General features: G+C 40.2%; 1 non-coding gene across 1 annotated transcript; it reads right to left on the bottom strand.

Annotated features, from left to right (window-relative positions):
• Positions 1–4890: 4890 nt before the first annotated feature.
• Positions 4891–4972, bottom strand: trnas-aga (transfer RNA serine (anticodon AGA)). The gene has a single exon. It is a non-coding gene; the product is annotated as a tRNA-Ser (tRNA).
• Positions 4973–7500: the final 2528 nt, after the last annotated feature.

Raw genomic sequence — 7500 nt, 5'->3', positions numbered from 1 at the left:
TAATATCGCTGTGTCTTCTGCTCTCTGTCCGCTGTGACGACATATTAAGAGTTATAGGGCTGTCCTAACATGTATTCGAAATTAATGAAAGCTTAGGTAGGAGACAGAATGGGGTTAAAAGTAGCTATATTTACTAAATTAACAACTGTACTTCATTATTACAAGGCAGTGTGACAGTGCTTTACTTTTATTAATATTCTTAAACACTAACAGAAAACATCCGTTAACAATTCCATCAGAAGGAGCCGTTTACTGATTTAATAGACAAGAGCAGGAGCTAATTTGGGAAATGCAAAATTAGAGAGACAGTTTTAACAAATATGAATAACTCGAAAACACTAATAAACAATAATAAACAACACATTAATATAAGATAGTATTTTTATTTTGGGGGCAGCACGGCGGCGCTGGTTCGGGTCTCGGCTCGGTGTCTGTCTGCGCGCTTTCCCCGGGTCTCCCGCTTCTTCCCACCGTCCGCCAGGTTGATCGGCAAAACTAAACTGCCCGGCACTGGGCTGCGTCCGTCCTGGTGTGTTCCTGCCGACCCTGACCAGGATAAGCGGCTTCGAAAATGGATGGATTTTTATTTTATTAAGGACTTTTGCATTTTGCAGACTTTTGTCTCTCTAACTTATCTTAATTCTACATGCGTTTTATACTGAATGTACTTTTCTGCTTTAAAACCATGTCCTGTCTGTAGTGTTCTGTACAAAACATGTTGGGAACCTTAACTTTTGTTGTATTGTCTACTTCAAATAAACAATTTACAAATGTGCCGGCACAATATATATTATAAAGCAAACAATACACTCACCTAAAGGATTATTAGGAACACCTGTTCAATTTCTCATTAATGCAATTATCTAACCAACCAATCACATGGCAGTTGCTTCAATGCATTTAGGGGTGTGGTCCTGGTCAAGACAATCTCCTGAACTCCAAACTGAATGTCTGAATGGGAAAGAAAGGTGATTTAAGCAATTTTGAGCGTGGCATGGTTGTTGGTGCCAGACGGGCCGGTCTGAGTATTTCACAATCTGCTCAGTTACTGGGATTTTCACGCACAACCATTTCTAGGGTTTACAAAGAATGGCGTGAAAAGGGAAAAACATCCCGTATGCGGCAGTCCTGTGGGCGAGAATGCCTTGTTGATGCTAGAGGTCAGAGGAGAATGGGCCGACTGATTCAAGCTGATAGAAGAGCAACTTTGACTGAAATAACCACTCGTTACAACCGAGGTATGCAGCAAAGCATTTGTGAAGCCACAACACGTACAACCTTGAGGCGGATGGGCTACAACAGCAGAAGACCCCACCGGGTACCACTCATCTCCACTACAAATAGGAAAAAGAGGCTACAATTTGCACAAGCTCACCAAAATTGGACAGTTGAAGACTGGAAAAATGTTGCCTGGTCTGATGAGTCTCGATTTCTGTTGAGACATTCAGATGGTAGAGTCAGAATTTGGCGTAAACAGAATGAGAATATGGATCCATCATGCCTTGTTACCACTGTGCAGGCTGGTGGTGGTGGTGTAATGGTGTGGGGGATGTTTTCTTGGCACACTTTAGGCCCCTTAGTGCCAATTGGGCATCGTTTAAATGCCACGGCCTACCTGAGCATTGTTTCTGACCATGTCCATCCCTTTATGACCACCATGTACCCATCCTCTGATGGCTACTTCCAGCAGGATAATGCACCATGTCACAAAGGTCGAATCATTTCAAATTGGTTTCTTGAACATGACAATGAGTTCACTGTACTAAACTGGCCCCCACAGTCACCAGATCTCAACCCAATAGAGCATCTTTGGGATGTGGTGGAACGGGAGCTTCGTGCCCTGGATGTGCATCCCACAAATCTCCATCAACTGCAAGATGCTATCGTATCAATATGAGCCAATATTTCTAAAGAATGCTTTCAGCACCTTGTTGAATCAATGCCACGTAGAATTAAGGCAGTTCTGAAGGCCAAAGGGGGTCAAACACAGTATTAGTATGGTGTTCCTAATAATCCTTTAGGTGAGTGTATATATATATATATATATATATATATATATATATATATATATATACATTAACCCATTTACACAGAAAAGTATATTTAATTGATATAAACATATTATTATTATTAATGAGTGTTATTCTATCTTTTGGAATTGCTATGAAATTAGCCTGCCCCACTTATGCGTGACCAGACATTGTAATTTACATTGGATCAGGACTACTTTACTTTTTAAACGTAAAATCTTTCAAATACAGTTAACAAAAAATAAAGCTTCTACAGTAAATTAATAACTGTAACAGAAAAAACACCAACCGAGTACATACTGACTCTAAACATGTAAGATTCTTCAGCGGTTCTATCGACCCTTTGGGTTGTCCGTGAGTTAAAGGGTTCGTTTAAGAAGCGTGAGGTCCGTGGTAACACAAGAGAGCATTTAAGAAACCTTTTCATCATGATCGTGATTGATTTAACACACATTCAACTGCTTTAAGGATCCTTGTTTGCAGGGAACCTTGGTAAAGGGTTATAATAGGAACCTTAAGGATCCTCCACAGTATCAACCCTGGGATCCAAAAAGGTTCTTATTACAACCTTCACTTCTTTGAGTTTACATATAGGCTGAGTACTGTAATTGTAAATGAAAATATACATGTTTAGTTAAATTAGTGATTCCATAAGCTTTCATTAATTTCGAATACATGTTAGGACAGCCCTATAACTCTTAATATGTCATCACAAAGTGGACAGAGAGCAGAAGACACAGCGATATTAATACGACACTGCGCAGTTGGTGCCGTTTCTCAGATTCTGTCGTCTCTTCTGAGAAGCAGCTCGGCCCACGTGACTTGCTTGCTGTCCAATGGCGTCAGACAAATATATTTGACAATGTGCCTCCCTTTCCGTAATTGCTTCTGAAAATGCTGCAGCAGCTTCTTTAGTTTTTCAGCACTTCTAAATCTCACAGCCACTGCAAATCTCGCAGCCCCTGCTTTATTTTTTCAGCAGCTGTTGCACTTCAGGGCCACCGTATAAATCCCCTTCTGTCAATCACAGCTAGTGGGCGGATGTATTGCTAATCCAATACACCGTGTAGTGCGGTTCCTGTGGGGTTTAATTGCTTTTGTAGACAAAATTAAAAATAAATACAGAGAGAAAGTAATAAAGAAATGAATAAATAAATAAATGTTGAAATAGATGTTGAAATAAAAAAATGCATACATAAATATATTAATAAATAAGTAAATGTCGAAATAAATAAATACATACATTTTGTATCCAATACAGTGTGTCTAGTGTGGATCGATTCAATTTGAGTGTAAATTTAGAGTTTGAAAGAACGAAAGAGTGAAAACATGTATTGTTTTTTGTTCCTATAGATACGCTTCAGTTATTGAATAATGTAATCGTCTACAAAAACAAATTAAACCCCACAGGAATCCCACTACACATTGTATTGGATTAGCCAATAAGCGCACTGGATCCCACCCACTAGCTGTGATTGACAGAGGGGCTTTGTCACATTGAAAAAGAAACAGAAATACAGGACTCGCTTCGAAATGTAAAAGCGCACTGAGAAATGTCAATAGCAAAGCGGCAAACGGGAAATACATCAATTAATAAATAAATGTTGAAATAAATAATTGAATAAATAAATGAATACATGTAGAAATAAATAAATGAATAAATAAATGTTTAAATAAATAAATGAATAAATAAATGTTTAAATAAATAAATGAATAAATAAATGTCCATTAAGTAATTAATTAATTAATTTTGACATTTATTTATTCTTGTATTTATTGATTTATTAATTCATTCATATATTTATTATTTTCCCTGTGTATTTATTCTTAATTTTGGCATGGATTATCCTCCATAGATTAGCAGTAGCAGGGCACAAAATGTAGGCTGAAGATGGACTCACAGTGTCCAAATCTTAATTTGTTAATAGCGATTAGCTGTGGGATCTGTGTCGATCGGGTCAATTCGGGGCTGTGTGTCCCGGCCGGTCGGGTCCGGGTAGCACATTTTCGGCATTTCTCGGTTGTGCACGGGTCCGGGTCCAAACTTTCAAATAATTTCCGTGTCTGTTCGGGTTCGGGCACAGATTTTTGGACCCGTGAAGACCTCTAATCCAGACCTCACTGGACAACAAAGGTGGTGGCAGTGGTTGCGCTACCTGAACCCGAACGACCTCGCCTGTAGACAGGGAGTGAGCCTTACAAGTGTACTGGATACTAAAATAAAGCAGCAGCTGTGAGATTTGAAGTGCTGAAAATTATAACAGCAGCTGCGACATTTGCAGTGGCTGCGATATTTGGAAGTGCTGAAAAAGTAAAGCAGCTGCTGCAGCATTTTCCGAGGCAATTACGGAAAGGGAGGCACATTGAGTAATATATTTGACTGACGCCATTGGACAGCAAGCAAGTCACGTGGGCCGAGCAGCTTCTCAGAAGAGCCGACAGAATCTGAGAAATGGGCGCCAACTGCGCAGAGCACGAAGGGCCACCATAAGTACGGTGCGTAGGGATACCGCCCAATAGCTGTGGTTAAGGGAAGGGGCTTTGCCACACTGAAAAATAAATACAGGAGACGCCTCGAAATGTAAAAGCACATGTTGAAATAAAGAAATGATTAAATACATACATGAGTAAATAGGCTAAATAATTTGGCATGGATAGTCTTCAATATTAACATTTGATTAATTTAATCATTTATTGATTCATTTTTTGAATGATTGATTTTGTTGTGTATTTGTTTTGACAGGAGTATTCATCCACATGCCTACACGTAGTAGTAAAGGTATAAACAAAACCACAGGACATACATTTAAGATTTGTATGTATGATACATGCTTATAGATAAACAGTAAAACACACAGCTCGTAGTCGGCAGGATTTGAACCTGCGCGGGGAGACCCCAATGGATTTCTAGTCCATCGCCTTAACCACTCGGCCACGACTACTGATATTCTAGCTCTTTCCGAGTTACAGCCTTACCCAAATTTAGCTTTGGAAAAATCGCCTCATAAATTAACACAATGCAGCCGAAAAGAGTCGTATGATACCGCTACATTATAGGGGATAGTCCATGTCAAAATTAAGAATAAATACAGAGCGAAAATAAATGAATAAATAAATTCTTAAATAAATAAATTGTCATTTCTGTATTTATGTCATCATTTATTTATTTCCCGTTTGCTATTGACATTTCTTAGTGTGCTTTTACATTTCGAAGCGTCTCCTGTACTTTTCTTTTCCAAGGTGATAAAACTACGGTGGCCCTGAAGTGCAACTGCTGAAAAAATAAAGCAGCTGCTGCAGCATTTTCCGAGGCAATTACGGAAAGGGAGGCACATTGAGTAATATATTTGACTGACGCCATTGGACAGCAAGCAAGTCACGTGGGCCGAGCAGCTTCTCAGAAGAGCCGACAGAGTCTGAGAAACGAGCGAGAAGCGTCGTATTAATATCGCTGTGTCTTCTGCTCTCTGTCCGCTGTGACGACATATTAAGAGTTATAGGGCTGTCCTAACATGTATTCGAAATTAATGAAAGCTTAGGTAGGAGACAGAATGGGGTTAAAAGTAGCTATATTTACGAAATTAACAACTGTACTTCATTATTACAAGGCAGTGTGACAGTGCTTTACTTTTATTAATATTCTTAAACACTAACAGAAAACATCCGTTAACAATTCCATCAGAAGGAGCCGTTTACTGATTTAATAGACAAGAGCAGGAGCTAATTTGGGAAATGCAAAATTAGAGAGACAGTTTTAACAAATATGAATAACTCGAAAACACTAATAAACAATAATAAACAACACATTAATATAAGATAGTATTTTTATTTTGGGGGCAGCACGGCGGCGCTGGTTCGGGTCTCGGCTCGGTGTCTGTCTGCGCGCTTTCCCCGGGTCTCCCGCTTCTTCCCACCGTCCGCCAGGTTGATCGGCAAAACTAAACTGCCCGGCACTGGGCTGCGTCCGTCCTGGTGTGTTCCTGCCGACCCTGACCAGGATAAGCGGCTTCGAAAATGGATGGATTTTTATTTTATTAAGGACTTTTGCATTTTGCAGACTTTTGTCTCTCTATCTTATCTTAATTCTACATGCGTTTTATACTGAATGTACTTTTCTGCTTTAAAACCATGTCCTGTCTGTAGTGTTCTGTACAAAACATGTTGGGAACCTTAACTTTTGTTGTATTGTCTACTTCAAATAAACAATTTACAAATGTGCCGGCACAATATATATTATAAAGCAAACAATACACTCACCTAAAGGATTATTAGGAACACCTGTTCAATTTCTCATTAATGCAATTATCTAACCAACCAATCACATGGCAGTTGCTTCAGTGCATTTAGGGGTGTGGTCCTGGTCAAGACAATCTCCTGAACTCCAAACTGAATGTCTGAATGGGAAAGAAAGGTGATTTAAGCAATTTTGAGCGTGGCATGGTTGTTGGTGCCAGACGGGCCGGTCTGAGTATTTCACAATCTGCTCAGTTACTGGGATTTTCACGCACAACCATTTCTAGGGTTTACAAAGAATGGCGTGAAAAGGGAAAAACATCCCGTATGCGGCAGTCCTGTGGGCGAGAATGCCTTGTTGATGCTAGAGGTCAGAGGAGAATGGGCCGACTGATTCAAGCTGATAGAAGAGCAACTTTGACTGAAATAACCACTCGTTACAACCGAGGTATGCAGCAAAGCATTTGTGAAGCCACAACACGTACAACCTTGAGGCGGATGGGCTACAACAGCAGAAGACCCCACCGGGTACCACTCATCTCCACTACAAATAGGAAAAAGAGGCTACAATTTGCACAAGCTCACCAAAATTGGACAGTTGAAGACTGGAAAAATGTTGCCTGGTCTGATGAGTCTCGATTTCTGTTGAGACATTCAGATGGTAGAGTCAGAATTTGGCGTAAACAGAATGAGAATATGGATCCATCATGCCTTGTTACCACTGTGCAGGCTGGTGGTGGTGGTGTAATGGTGTGGGGGATGTTTTCTTGGCACACTTTAGGCCCCTTAGTGCCAATTGGGCATCGTTTAAATGCCACGGCCTACCTGAGCATTGTTTCTGACCATGTCCATCCCTTTATGACCACCATGTACCCATCCTCTGATGGCTACTTCCAGCAGGATAATGCACCATGTCACAAAGGTCGAATCATTTCAAATTGGTTTCTTGAACATGACAATGAGTTCACTGTACTAAACTGGCCCCCACAGTCACCAGATCTCAACCCAATAGAGCATCTTTGGGATGTGGTGGAACGGGAGCTTCGTGCCCTGGATGTGCATCCCACAAATCTCCATCAACTGCAAGATGCTATCGTATCAATATGAGCCAATATTTCTAAAGAATGCTTTCAGCACCTTGTTGAATCAATGCCACGTAGAATTAAGGCAGTTCTGAAGGCCAAAGGGGGTCAAACACAGTATTAGTATGGTGTTCCTAATAATCCTTTAGGTGAGT

This window comes from Amia ocellicauda, chromosome 14, assembly GCF_036373705.1.
Source record: "Amia ocellicauda isolate fAmiCal2 chromosome 14, fAmiCal2.hap1, whole genome shotgun sequence".
NCBI classification, from domain to species: Eukaryota; Metazoa; Chordata; class Actinopteri; order Amiiformes; family Amiidae; genus Amia; species Amia ocellicauda.
This window is presented reverse-complemented; position numbering and strand designations above follow the sequence as displayed.